This window comes from Triticum aestivum, chromosome 2A (genome assembly GCF_018294505.1).
Source record: "Triticum aestivum cultivar Chinese Spring chromosome 2A, IWGSC CS RefSeq v2.1, whole genome shotgun sequence".
NCBI lineage: Eukaryota > Viridiplantae > Streptophyta > Magnoliopsida > Poales > Poaceae > Triticum > Triticum aestivum.
The window spans coordinates 248947290-248963253 of NC_057797.1; positions in this window are offsets into that span (position 1 = coordinate 248947290).

Here is a 15964-nt window from a genome sequence, read left to right on the forward strand (position 1 = left end):
AAACTATCGTTGTGGTTTTCGATGCGTAGGTAAGAACGGTTCTTGCTCAGCCCGTAGTAGCCACGTAAAACTTGCAACAACAAAGTAGAGGACGTCTAACTTGTTTTTGCAGGGCATGTTGTGATGTGATATGGTCAAGACATGATGAGATATAAGTTGTTGTATAAGATGATCATGTTTTGTTGAAGTTATCGGCAACTGGCAGAAGCCTTATGGTTGTCTCTTTATTGCATAAGATGCAAGTGCCAAATAATTGCTTTACTTTATCGCTATGCGATAGCAATAGTTGGCGAGATGACCATGTGATGACACATTGATATAGATCAAGATGATGGAGATCATGGTGTCATGCCGGTGACGATGGAAATCATGACGATGCTTTGGAGATGGAGATCAAAGGCACAAGATGATGATGGCCATATCATGTCACATATTTTGATTGCATGTGATGTTTACCTTTTATGCATCTTATCTTGCTTTGATTGACGGTAGCATTATAAGATGATCTCTCACTAAATTTCAAGATAAAAGTGTTCTCCCTGAGTATGCACCGTTGCCAAAGTTCCTCGTGCCCAGACACCACGTGATGATCGGGTGTGATAAGCTCTACGTCCATCTACAACGGGTGCAAGCCAGTTTTGCACGCAGAATACTCAGGTTAAACTTGACGAGCCTAGCATATGCAGATATGGCCTCGGAACACTGAGACCGAAAGGTCGAGCGTGAATCATATAGTAGATATGATCAACATAAGTGATGTTCACCATTGAAAGCTACTCCATTTCACGTGATGATCGGTTATGGTTTAGTTGATCTGGATCATGTGATCACTTAGAGGATTAGAGGGATGTCTATCTAAGTGGGAGTTCTTAAGTAATATGATTAATTGAACTTAAATTTATCATGAACTTAGTCCTGGTAGTATTAGCATATCTATGTTGTAGATCAATAGCTCGCGTTTAGCTCCCCTGTTTTATTTTTGATATGTTCCTAGAGAAAACTAAGTTGAAAGATGTTAGTAGCAATGATGCGGATTGGATCCGTGATTTGAGGTTTATCCTCATTGTTGCACAAAAGAATTATGTCCTTGATGCACCGCTAGGTGATAGACCTATTGCAAGAGCAGATGCAGACGTCATGAACATTTGGCTAGCTCAATATGATGACTACTTGATAGTTTAGTGCACCATTCTTAACAACTTAGAATCGGGACTTCAAAGACGTTTTGAACGTCATGGATCATATGGATGTTCCAGGAGTTGAAGTTAATATTTCAAGCAAATACCCGAGTTGAGAGATATGAAGTCTCCAACAAGTTCTATAGCTAAAAGATGGAGGAGAATAGCTCAAGCAGTGAGCATGTGTTCAGATTGTCTGGGGTACTACAATCGCTTGAATCAAGTGGGAGTTAATCTTCCAGATAAAATAGCGATTGACAGAATTCTCTAGTCACCATCACCAAGTTAGTAGAACTTCGTGATGAACTATAGTATGGAAGGGATGACGAAAACGATTCCCGAGCTTTTCATGATGATGAAATCGATGAAGGTAGAAATCAAGAAAGAGCATCAAGTGTTGATGATTAACAAGACCACTAGTTTCAAAAAAGGGCAAAGGGAAAGAAAGGGAACTTCAAGAAGAAAGGCAAGCAAGTTGCTGCTCAAGTGAAGAAGCCCAAGTCTGGACCTAAGCCTGAGACTAAGTGCTTCTACTGCAAAGGGACTGGTCACTAAAAGCGTAACTGCCCCAAGTATTTAGCGGATAAGAAGGATGGCAAAGTGAACAATGCTATATTTGATATACATGTAATTGGTGTGTACTTTACTAGTGTTTATAGCAACCCCTCGGTATTTGATACCAGTTCAGTTGCTAAGAGTAGTAACTCGAAACGGGAGTTGCAGAATGAACAAAGACTAGTTAAGGGTGAAGTGACGTTGTGTGATGGAAGTGGTTCCAAGATTGATATGATCATCATCGCACACTCCCTATACTTTCGGGATTAGTGTTAAACCTAAATAAATGTTATTTGGTGTTTGAGTTGAGCATGAATATGATTTGATCATGTTTATTACAAAACGGTTATTCATTTAAGTTAGAGAATAATTGTTGTTCTGTTTACATGAATAAAACCTTCTATGGTCATACACCCAATGAAAATGGTTCGTTGGATCTCGATCGTAGTGATACAGATATTCATAATATTGAAGCCAAAAGATGCAAAGTTAATAATGATAGTGCAACTTATTTGTGGCACTGCCATTTAGGTCATATTGGTGTAATGTGCATGAATAAACTCCATGCTGATGGGCTTTTGGAATCACTTGATTATGAATCATTTTGATGCTTGCGAACCATGCCTCATGGGCAAGATGACTAAGACTCCGTTCTCTGGAACAATGGAGCGAGCAACTGACATATTGGAAATAATACATACTGATGTATGCAGTCCGATGAGTGTTGAGGCTCGCGATGGGTATCGTTATTTTCTGACCTTCACAGATGATTTAAGCAGATATGGGTATATCTACTTGATGAAACATAAGTCTAAAACATTTGAAAAGTTCAAAGAATTTTAGAGTGAAGTGGAGAATCATCATAACAAAAATAAAAGTTTCTACGATATGATCGCAGAAGTAAAATATTTGAGTTACGAGTTTGGCCTTCAGTTAAAACAATGTGAAATAGTTTCACCACTCACGCCACCTGGAACACCACAGTGTAATGGTGTGTCCGAACGTCGTAACCGTACTTTATTAGATATGGTGCGATCTATGATGTTTCTTACCGATTAACCACTATAGTTTTGGGGTTATGCATTAGAGACAGCTACATTCACGTTAAAAGGGCACCATCTAAATCCGTTGAGACGACACCGTATGAACTATGGTTTGGCAAGAAACCTAAGCTGTCGTTTCTTAAAGTTTGAGGTTGCAATGCTTATGTGAAAAAGTTTCAACCTGATAAGCTCAAACCCAAATCGGAGAAGTGCCTCTTCATAGGATACCCCAAAGAAAATGTTGGGTACACCTTCTATCACAGATCCGAAGGCAAGATATTCATTGCTGAGAATGGATCCTTTCTAGAGAAGGAGTTTCTCTCAAAAGAAGTGAGTGGGAGGAAAGTAGAACTTGATGAGGTAACTGTACCTGCTCCCTTATTGGAAAGTAGTTCATCACAGAAATCTGTTCCTGTGACTACTACACCAATTAGTGAGGAAGCTAATGATGAAGATCATGTAACTTCAGATCAAGTTACTACCGAAACCTCGTAGGTAAACCAGAGTGAGATCCGCACCAGAGTGGTACGGTAATCCTATTCTGGAGGTCATGTTACTTGAACATGACGAGCCTACGAACTATGAGGAAGCGATGATGAGCCCAGATTCCGCGAAATGGCTTGAGGCCATGAAATCTGAGATGAGATCCATGTATGAGAACAAAGTATGGACTTTGATTGACTTGCCCAATGATCGGCAAGCCATTGAGATTAAATGGATCTTCAAGAGGAAGACGGACGCTGATAGTAGTGTTACTATCTACAAAGCTAGAATTGTCGCAAAAAGGTTTTCGACAAGTTCAAGGTGTTGACTACGATGAGAGTTTCTCACTCGTATCTATGCTTAAGTCTGTCCGAATCATGTTAGCAATTGCCGCATTTTATGAAATCTGGCAAATGGATAAACAAAACTGCATTCTTTAATGGATTTATTAAAGAAGAGCTGTATATGATGCAACCAGAAGGTTTTGTCAATGCTAAAGGTACTAACAAAATATGCAAGCTCCAGCGATCCATCTATGGACTGGTGCAAGCATCTCGGAGTTGGAATATACACTTTGATAAGTTGATCAAAGCATATAGTTTTATACAGACTTGCAGTGAAGCCTGTATTTACAAGAAAGTGAGTGGGAGCACTACAACATTTTTGATAAGTATATATGAATGACATATTGTTGATCGGAGATAATGTAGAATTATTCTGCAAAGCATAAAGGAATGTTTGAAAGGAGTTTTTCAAAGAAAGACCTCGGTGAAGCTTCTTACATATTGAGCATCAAGATCTATAGAGATAGATCAAGACGCTTGATAAGTTTTTCAATGAGTACATACCTTGACAAGATTTTGAAGTAGTTCAAAATGGAACAGTCACAAAAGGAGTTCTTGCCTGTGTTACAAGGTGTGAAGTTGAGTAAGACTCAAAACCCGACCACGACAGAAGGAGCAGACCACTGCCTTGTTGAAGAGGACCGACATCATCGTCGAGAAACTTAGGGACGAGAATGCCATGCTGCGCATCGAGCGCAGAAGGCTGGTGGAGGAATCCGTGGATTCTCTCAACCAGCATCTTGAGGACAAGAAAGAGCTCGTCGCCGCCCGCCGCGGAGACTAGTTGTCTTCCTTCTTCTTTTGCCCTTGTGTATATCGGGCGTTGTCGCATGTGGCTTTTTTTTAATTATGTTTATAAATATGTAAGACAATTATTATCCAATGTCATCGTCCTTATATTCACCATGCTTGCTATAAAGTCGCAGTCGATGCTATATAGGTCCGTTGGATCTTACATCAAGATCTGTGCAAAACTTTCTTTTCAGATTCTCATTTTTCTCTTTTAAATCTCAGTCCAGTGAGACATATAGCCACACCGTAGAACAGGTGCTCGGGTGCCATTATTGGAGACGTTGGGAGGGAGGTGCGTGTCGGGTAGCGGTCAAAAGGGCTCTCCTCCCGATGAGCAGGCGCATGGGTCTGATCGCACGCCTCCCGTACTCAAATAGCTACCCCGCATGGCACCTCCTAGCAACTAAAAAAAGGGGACGTGTGGCTGCACATAATTGGTAAGTCAAATGCCCATGGTTTCAATAATACTTGTGTTTACGATTTGTAACGTGACAACACTTGTTCCAAAATGACTTTGTTGATTGTTAATGTGTGCGACTTCGCAAATCAAACAGAAAAATTACCACATCATGTTGGTGCCATGTCAAGAGATCATGCCAAGTTTCATGATTTTCAGGTGTGTTTTGGAATTACTGAAATTAAAAAACCAAGTTTCTCAATCTTTCCGGCCGAGCCACAACGCCCAAATGTTTGAATTTCACTCCCATCTCTTGCATGGGACCTAGAAATTCACCCAAGGACACACATGTGATTTTCAAACAACTTTGGTGCACTGTAGCATGTGCTTGTAGTTCAAATTTGAATTATACACATTAAATGCCCAGAAACTCAATTAATGTATAAAAAAGGCCAAACGAACCTGAAATAATTCTAAAATTTAGCACGATACTTCTATTTGGTCTAATCTTGCTGTGTAAAAAAAATTAAGGCGGGAGAAGGCAGTGTACGTATGTCGTTTCACACACGGAGGTGACACATTCCCTCTTGAAACCACGAGCCTTCTTGAGGGAAGCTTCGGTTTGCAAGAAGCTTACACCAAAGCTTGTCCCAATTCGGCCAAAAAAATTACCACAGCATGTTGGTGCCATGTCATGACACTATGCCAAGTTTCATGATTTTCCGGCGTGTTTTGGAATTACAGGAATTAAAAAACCAAGTTTCTCAATCTTTCCGGCCGAGCCATGACGCCCAGATGTTTGAATTTCACTCCCATCTCTTGCATGGGACCTAGAAATTCACCCAAGTACACACATGTGATTTTGCAAACAACTTTGGTGCACTGGAGCCTGTGCTTGCAGTTCAAATTTGAATTATGCACATTTAATGCCCAAAAACTTAATTAATTTATAAAAAAGGCGAAACGAGCCCAGAATAATTCCAAAATTTAGCAAGGTACTTCTATTTGGTATAATCTGGCTATGTAAAAAAATTAAGGCAGGAGAAGGTAGTGTACGTATGTCATTTCGCACACGGAGGTGATAGTTCCCTCTCGGAACCACGAGCCTTCTTGAGGGAAGCTCCGGTTTGCAAGAAGCTTACACCAAAGCTTGTCCAATTCAGCCAAAAAAATACCGTTGCATGTTGGTGCCATGTCATGACACCATGCCAAGTTTCATGATTTTAGGCGTGTTTTGGAATTACAAGAATTAAAAAACCAAGTTTCTCAATCTTTCCGGTCGAGCCATGATGCCCAGATGTTTGAATTTCACTCCCATCTCTTGCATGGGACCTAGAAATTCACCCAAGGACACACATGTGATTTTTCAAACAACTTTGGTGCACTGGAGCCTATGCTTGCAGCTCAAATTTGAATTATGCACATTAAATGCCTAGAAACTCAATTAATGTATAAAAAAGGGAAAATGAGCCCGGAATAATTGCAAAATTTAACATGATACTTCTATTTGGTCTAATCTGGCTGTGTAAAAAAATGAAGGCATGAGAAGGCAGTGTACGTATGTCAGTTCGCACACGGAGGTCACACGTTCCCTCTTGGAACCACGAGCCTTCTTGAGGGAAGCTCTGGTTTGCAAGAAGCCTACACCAACGCTTGTCCCAATTTGGCCAAAAAAATTACCGCATCATGTTGGTGCCATGTCATGAGACCATGCCAAGTTTCATGATTTTCAGGCGTGTTTTAGAATTACAGGAATTAAAAAACCAAGTTTTTCAATCTTTTCGGCCGAGCCACGACGCCAAGATGTTTGAATTTCACTCCCATCTCTTGCATGGGACCTAGAAATTCACCCAAGGACACACATATGATTTTTCAAACAACTTTGGTGCATTGGAGCCTGTGCTTGCAGTTCGAATTTGAATTATGCACATTAAATGCCCAGAAACTCAATTAATGTATAAAAAGGCGAAACGAGCCTGGAATAATTCCAAAATTTAGCACGGTAGTTCTATTTGGTCTAAGCTGGCTGTGTAAAAAAATTAAGGCGGGAGAAGGCAGTGTACGTATGTCGTTTCAAACACGGAGGTGTCACGTCCCCTCTCGGAACCACGAGCCTTCTTAAGGGAAGCTCCGGTTTGTAAGAAGCCTACACCAAAGCTTGTACCAATTCGGCCAAAAAAATTACCGCAACATGTTGGTGCCATGTCATGACACCATGCCAAGTTTCATGATTTTCAGGCGTGTTTTGGAATTACAGGAATTAAAAAACCAAGTTTCTCAATCTTTCCGGCCAAGCCACGACGCCCAGATGTTTGAATTTCACTCCCATCTCTTGCATGGGACCTAGATATTCATCCAAGGATACACATGTGATTTTTCAAACAACTTTGGTGCACTGGAGCCTGTGCTTGTAGTTCAAATTTGAATTATGCACATTAAATACCCCAAAACTCAATTAATGTATAAAAAGGCCAAACGAACACGGAATAATTCCAAAATTTATCAAGATACTCCTATTTGGTCTAATGTGCCTGTGTAAAAAAAATTAAGGCGGGAGAAGGCAGTGTACGTATGTCGTTTCGCACACGGAGGTGACACGTTCCTTCTCGGAACCATGATCCTTCTTGAGGGAAGCTCCGGTTTGCAAGAATCTTACACCAAAGCTTGTCCCAATTCGGCCAAAAAATTTACTACAGTATGTTGGTCCCATGTCATGACACCGTGCCAAGTTTCATGATTTTCAGCCGTGTTTTGGATTTATAGGAATTAAAAATCCAAGTTTCTCAATCATTCCGGCCGAGCCACGACACCCAGATGTTTGAATTTTATTCCCATTTCTTGCATGGGACCTATAAATTCACGCAAAGACACACATGTGATTTTTCAGCAAACTTTGGTGCATTGGAGCATGTGCTTGTAGTTCAAATTTGAATTATGCACATTAAATTCCTAGAAACTCAATTAATGCATAAAAATGCCAAACGAACCCGGAATAATTTCAAATTTAAACACGACACTCATGTACTAGTTGCATGTTCACTGTATGTAAATGTTCTAGCAATTCAAACACCATCCTTTCCCTCCATAACACCATTTTGTCTTTCAAAACATAATGAAAAAAATCAGGTATACCACAAACAGTTTACTAGAAAGAATCGTGTGGGATGCGATATAAAATATCTTGGCGCACCGTCTTGTCTGGCTTACGCAGGAAGCTTCGTCGTGTATAGTCCACCGCCTCCACTTGAACCACACTTGCGCGCCAGTTTCTCGCCGCACCGAGCGAATTTTTTTGCCACCGCAGAAATATCTATCTCCCCGCCCCTCCCTCCTACCAAAATCCACATTTCCACTGTTCCTCCTTGCTTTCCAAGTTCAAACCTTCACTGCTACTTACGGGCAGCTCAGCCTCCTCACCGGCGACCCTTCTTCTTGTAGTACCACCTCCTCGCCAGCTACCCTTCTTCTTGCAGCGCCGCCTCCTCGCTGGCGACCCTTCTTCTTGCAGCGCCGCCTCCTCGCCGGTGACCCTTCTTCTTGCTGCGCGGCCTCCTCGACGGCGACCATTCTTCTTGCTGCGCGGCCTCGTTGATATGGTCAGGTAATCCACACCCACCCACACCATCCTCCTCCTTTCCCGTCCCACATGCCCCGACCGACGGAGCGACACCTTCCACCGAAATCACTGCCCCTCCTCCAATTAAGCGCCGCCACAACCATTTTACACGTAGTATAACATGGAGCTGAGTAGCATGCAGCCGCACACGCGAACAAGGTCGCTATGGCTGACATGCGTGTTGACCGCCAGATCTTGGAGGAGCACCTCGTCTTCGAGGCCACCATCGACACCACCGCGCAGTTGTCTACTTTAAAATACAGTTCGTGATGTTTTCTCGAGGCCATCGCCAGTGCCTTCTAGTGATTTGTCCTCTGTAATGTTAATATGCAATCTGATGTTCAGTTAACAGTTTGGTCCTCTGAAATGTAATGTTCAGTTAACACTTTGGTCCAACAATTGCTACATTTCGTAGTACTGTTCTCAAGCATTCTTTGTTTTGTTAACTGTCTTATCTTCTCATACATGTTTCTACTCTACAATGTCGTGCGTAGCTAACAATTTTGGTTCATTTGGTCTGCTGTCCATTTAACTGTTTGGTTCAGTTCTGCAATTTGATTTTCATTTGCTGTGGGTACAATTTTGTATTGTTATGCATGTGGCACCAATCGAATTTGGCTGTACTCAATACACATTCTACTGATAGTATGGCAACTGTCAGTTAACCTGATCAAAATCTTCCTTATGTGTGTTGCAGGGAAACAATGGGAGACACTGCGGGTTACCATCGAGGTTTGTTCAAGTAGGGTCCTTTGGCTAATAGCACATTATTGTGCAGTTGCAGGAATCATTCTAATATTTATGTTTCTTACAATTTGATCTTGCACATGTAGGTCCAGTAGTCAGAGGCTTAGACCCACTGTTCGACCCATTTTGCATATGGGGAAATGAGATGTCCATGAATATCAGTCAAGTCAAGAAACTCAGAAAGATTGTTAGGATGAAGAAGCTTGCGACGAATAATAGCAAGATCTTTGTTTGCACAATGAAGAAGACACCAGTCAACTATAGGATGGTACCAACTCTTTTACCTTGTTTTTACCCCTTGCGCCATTTCAAAATTTACAACAGCGATTTATGCATAGCTTTGTTTTCAGTACTTTTCAAAGCAGTTCACCGATGATTACCTCTCAAACCACCTTCATGGTCAAGAGGCGAGGAAGGTATTCATTCAACACCCACGGTACAATATTGAAGTCTTGCTGAAGAGGACGAAGGTTGGGCGGGCAATTATCCATAGCCACTGGCCTAAAGTTGCAAGGACATTCAACATCACTGAAGGCTGAATATTTGCCTCCCGCTTCTGCAGTTTCCCAGATGAGATTCATCTGTCTATTTACGGTGTATGATGCTACTTTCCAAAGGTTTTTGATCCTGCATGTGAAACTTGGTGCTGTTGTGTAATGGCGTAACTGAGTTCCGAAGCTATCTGATGTAATTTGATTATGAAATCTTGGTTGCTTTTATACGGATATGAAATATCTGGCGTGTTTTATAAGAAATACCAGTTTGATTAGTACATGGATTATCAATAATAGGATAATTACCCTGCTTATTGGGGTTTTCTATTGAAATGGTTACTCAGACAGCACCATGGGCGATGAACTCAAACAACCCGCACTGTTTCTAAAAAGTAGGCGTGTTCGATCAACTAACAATCACACATGGCTTCCGGCAGCGAACTATTTGCGTTAGGCCACATTGCACAAATGTTTCCACACAAAGAACTATGTGGGATGTACATACCTACGGAAATGATTTTCTAGGATTCACCGTGTGGGATGTACATACATATGGAAATGATTTCTGGGATTCACCGTGTGGGATGTACATACCTACGGAAATGATTTCTAGGATTCACCATGTGGGATGTACATACCTACGGAAATGATTTCTAGGATTCACCGTGTGGGATGTACATACCTACGGAAATGATTGGGTTTCCATGCCTCACCCGATCGCACACGGGCCCAACCTGGATCCCACGAGGGCCTATCCCCGACGATTTCTGGGTCATGTGGGAAGGACCCCCTATTGCCCACACTCACTTGGCAACGGTTCCAAATGCCGTCATGGAAAGGGGTTTTAAACCGTTTGTTTAGGACGTTGCTGTACCAGTGTGAGTATATATAGGAGGAAGATCTTGGTCAGGAGGTCATCGAGGGGCCCACAAGGTCGGGGGGCGCACTCCACACACCTAGGCATGCCCTCCACCCTCGTGGCCGCCTCGTGGCTCTTGTGACTTGCACTCCAAGTTTCTTTGGTGTCTTCTGGTCCAAGAAAAATCATCGCGAAAGTTTTATTCCGTTTGGACTTCGTTTGGTATTCCTTTTCTGCGAAACTCTAAAACAAGGAAAAAATAGGAACTGGCACTGGGCTCTAGGTTAATAGGTTAGTCCCAAAAATCATATAAAATATCATATTAATGCATATAAACATCCAAAATAGATAATATAATAGCATGGAACAATGAAAAATTATAGATACGTTGGAGACGCATCACGCGGCTTGTACGTTATTTCAAATGGTAAGAGCTCAATGGCCCATTTAGCTATGCAGTTGGTGGCGTTCCTATTATTTACAATGTCATTGAGTGGTGCTTCGAATGCCACCGTTATCAAACACTCCTGAAGATAGTGCCGGAGCTTTCGGGATGCCATAAAGACCGCGTAAGCTATCTTTTGATAGTGAGGATATCGGGATTTTCATGGTGTAAGGACCGCCGATACATAGTATACTGGATTCTGGATGGGGAATTTATGTCCCTCTTCCCCTCGCTCGACGGTGAGTACGGCGCTCACTACCTGGTGAGTTGCGGATATATAAAGTAACATAGGCTCTCCAACACTTGGGGTGGCTAGGATTGGATTGCCTGCTAATAAGGTTTTTATTTCTTCCAATCCAACTGTAGCCGCATCCATCCATTCCAAGTGGTCGGTGCGTCTAAGTAGTCTATAAAGTTCTAATGTCTTTTCTCCTAATCTAGAGATGAAGCGGCTCAAAGCTGCCATGCACCCTGCTAGTTTTTGGACCTGCTTTAAGTCTGTTGGTATGGCCAGTTGCGACAAGGCTCATATTTTGGTTGGGTTTGCTTCAATTCCTCTATTGGAGACAATGAACCCGAGTAGCTTTCCGGCTGGAACGCTGAAAACACATTTTTCCAGATTGAGCCGTATGTCGTATGTTCGGAGGTTATCGAATGTGAGGTGGAGATCGTCCACCAATGATTCAACGTGTTTAGTCTTAATGACCACGTCATCCACATATGCTTCCACTTTCTTGCCAATTTGTTTTTCCAAACATGTTTGAATCATGTGCTGGTAAGTGGCACCGGCTTTTTAAGCCCGAAAGGCATAGTGTTGAAACATAAAGGCCCATAAGGGGTAATGAACACCGTTGTGGCCTGGTCGGATTCCTTCATATTAATCTGATGGTATCTGGAGTAAGCATCAAGGAAACACAATGAGTCATGTCCCGCGGTCACATCGATAATCTGGTCAATGCGGGGCAACGGGAAAGGGTCTTTGGGGCAAGCGTTATTTAGGTCTTTGAAATTGACACAAAGGCGCCATGATTTATCCTTGTTCGACACCATGACTAGGTTGGCTAGCCAATATGTCGGGGAAAATATACCAGGGTATATGTTTTCCCCTGACTCGTGCACGGACAAGCCAAGATCGAGCCAAGATATACAAGAAACCAAGAGATTTGAAGGATCAACATGTAGATCAGAGGGACCGAGAATGAACCAAGGAAGCAGGATACTGTCAAGAGAAACGTCTCCCTTGCTGGGCAGGCGAGCCCAGCAAGGGGTGGGGCCACCTCTAGAAGCGGACAACCAAAGCACCCTGGTAGGGCCTGCCGGGGCTCACGGAGGCAAAACCACCTCGCCAACCACTCTACCACGACCCATGTCATCGATCAGTGCGGTGTCAAGCTGCAAAGTGATTAAGTGGCAGCCATTCGCCACATGGTAGCCATTTCCTACAGGAGAAACCCACAGATGACACCCATCATGCGACATGTCAAGAGAACATGTGCGGAGCTGGCAAGATAGCCCGGCAAGCCTTGCCGGGCACCCAACGATGTGACGTTAAGCGGTGCATTTAATGCACCCTGTTAGCCCGCAGAGTTAAGTATGATGGCACTATTTGCTATCTTATCAGTGCGTAATGACCACTTTGCCACTGTGGCTACCCCTTGATCTATAAAAGGAGGCCCATGGCAACCGTAGAAAGGGTTAGAAGGTTGGATAACTCACACCCCCATACGCGCGTAGTCGCTACTACCCCAAGGTGACCCCTGCTCGGCAAGTGTACTACGCTCGACAACACCTTTTCGACCATCAATCCACCAAAGCAGGAGTAGGGTTTTACGCCTCACGGCGGCCCGAACCTGGGTAAATTACCCGTGTGATCTCTGTCGTGCTGCCCCACGCTCGTCTGCTCTTTGTGCAATGCATCATCCCCCTGCCGAACCAGCAAGGGACCTCCTAGTCCCATAGGTGGCCGTGGTTTCCCTCGACATCTTTGGGCGCCAGGGATGGGGGCGCGCTTGCACGAACCTCAAGGCGTGTGTAGTGCGTCGACTTCATCACCATCGTCATCTTCGATGACACCATCGATCATGGCACCCAAAGAGACATAGAAGCAAAGCGGGGCTATCGTTGCACCATTTTTGTTGGTCTCCATGCCTCGCCATAGCCGCGGTTATGGCAAAGATCATTGCTAGTGGCAATATGCCCATCACGGCGGCCCGTATGACGTACCCACCATTCGGAGAAGGGGCACAAGATGTGCGGGCGCAAGATCCCTCCTTCCTGTCCCTTCCCCTCGTCATCAGTCGAACTGCTTCAGCCTCGGCGTCGTTGGTGTCGACGATTACCGCACGACGCTCGGTCCAGTATTCCCCCTACTTTGTGTAATCCTGAGCAGAACACTGGTACAAGTCCGCCGACTGATGCCTCGGCAAGCATGCTTCAGTGAGGCTCCTGCATTGGCACGACCTCTGCAACGGCGGCCGCTGGACTGACTCGAAGGGAAGGGAACAAAAGGGAGAGGAACCAGAGGATCCGGGTGCTATGCCCCAATGCCCGCCACCCGCAAGAAATGCATATCACTTCCTGCCGAGAACAAAGAAATCACCTGATTGGCTTATGCTCCTCCAAGTGCCACGGGCGCGCCCGGGAGCACGGTCTGGAAGAGGAAAAAGGGGGCTCGAAACAAAAACTAAGTTTGCATTATCACCTCCTATTGATGCCTTTCAAATCCTCGCAGTCGTTTATCCCTTAACCCTAGTGAGCATTCATATCGTGAAAGCCCTCATGCGACGAAACCTTGGCTATTTTCTTTGATTGCACCATCATCCTGTCTAGAGCCATGCTCACAGGTTGAGAGGCTGCATCGAGAGGTACCTAGGAAAAACCTGCCGAGACGCATCCACGCCAAGATGACTGTTAAGGGCCAGACCCTTACGACAATCGCGACAATATGATATCAGCAGGCATCCAGAGCATATATATGAATTGATCATATGAACGCAAACATGTAGGGCTCAAAGGGATAAACACACATTTAAAAATCTAGCTAGAAATACCAGTTTTGCACAAACACTAGAGATAGAATAACTAAACGCAAAATACGTATCATGTTCCTTTATAGAGCGCAGTGGAAACGATAGTGGCCTGATACTTGGTCCGGTGTCCAGAAGGAATAGCTTAAACGCAAAGAACCCTGTTGGCGCGGGGAGTGGCTTTCTTCTCAGCAGCTGCAATGTCGGCACCCACTGGCGGCTTCTTGAATCCATCATCGAGGTCGAGCTCTAGATGGCGGCAGATGATATTGCTCAGGACCATGAAGAGGGCGTTGCGGGCAAGCTTCCGGGACTTGGTCGCGAAGCGCTCATGCCTCCCCTCTTCATGCACCTTTAGCCTGTCGATCAGCTCGTTGAAGAAGAGCCCCAACTTGATGCTCGGGACCTCCTGCATGCTAGCTGAGAAGACTGGGCCGCCCATGACCATCATCGCAGCTTGGGCCCCGAGGCGTTCAGCAATGTCAATCATGCTTTTGATCCAGAGGTTGCTCGTATCAACCTGATTCTTCAACCTATCCTCTGCATCTTGCCGGAGACGCTTGGCGGTTTCCAAATCCTTGGAGAACAACTGCTGTCGGGACTCAAGGGACTCCGCCGACCGCTCCAGCGAGCCGATCCTCGCCTTCATATCCGTGATGTTGCCATTGGCAATCTCAAGGCTCTGGGTCTTGGAGGAGAGCTGCGACTGCACATCAGCCAAGTGGATCTGTGCCTGCCGAGCTCCCTCTTTGAGTGCCTCCACCTCTTTGGCACTTTTAGTGAGCACCTCATTCAGCTTAGCCACCTGCCGGTCAAGATCAATCTTGGTGGCGGATGCGGCATCCAAATCTTCAGTAAGCTTCTTCAACTGGGCAGCATGGTCAGTGGCGGGTGTCCAGAGCAGCCCCATGCTTGTCCTCCAATTCCTTGGTGTGTTGCTGCACTAGAGCCTCTAAGCCTTCGTCCTTGGCACGGAGGATGGCTTCGAGTTTCTCCTCCCGAAGGGAGATCTCTCGCTCTCTAGCATTTAGAGATGCCTTGTGATTCGCCAGTCGCGCCTCCCATGCTATGAAATTCTCCCTCGCCATCAGGGGCATCTCTTGCTACCTCACGAGCACCTTAAATTGCTTGCCGTTCCAGTCGCGCAGCTCCAGGCACCTGTCCTTCAACTTCTAGTCCACCTTGCCGGTGGACTCGCGCCGCTCCTTGAGCTCCTGCCACTTTTGACAGTGCCGGGCCTGCATCTCCTTCATGCCTGCCGCCGTGGACGCCATGAAGGACAAATCCATTGTGATGGCGGCTGAGTCATCGGCCTCCCTGGCTCCCAAGTATATGATGCCAGGAGGCGCTGGAGCTCTTCATCGAGCTCCGCGTCCGCTGTCGAAGATAGACCAGGGGCTCCGATATTAGGCAACGCCAACACCATGGACAATGTGTTTGAGGAATACGGCGGGGCCTCAGTGATGATCCCGGAGGAGGGAAGTGGGTCCATGGTTTGGAGGGTGATTTTCGCCTCGACAACCACTTCCTCTACCGGGGCATCCTCCAGAGAGTGCTCCACCACCACCAAAGAGGTCTGTGCATTCTCGGAAGCAAAGTCCTGCCCCTCAGCAACAACAATCTCCATGGCCTCATCCGCGACAGCCCTTCCTATATCAGCCACCACCTCCAACAGCTCTGGTTCATTGGCTTGAGGGGCTGCGCATGAAAGGGCTAGTTAATAACGGAGAAATGAAAGTCTTGAGTAGATAAAAAATCAGGAGAACCAACCAGAGCAAGAAATAAAAGAAGGAATGAGTGGGGTACCTGGAGAGGTCTGCCGCGTAGGAGCCTCTGTCTCGCCGGCAATGACCGTTGTCAGGCCGTGAGCTTTGCCCCCTGCCGTGGTAGTCTCAGCAGCCTTCCGCGCAGCTTCATCCACGAAGTGTTCCGTGGCAAGATCTTCGGCCTAAGAAGCAGGGGAAGCACGCCCCTCGGGGAGGGCC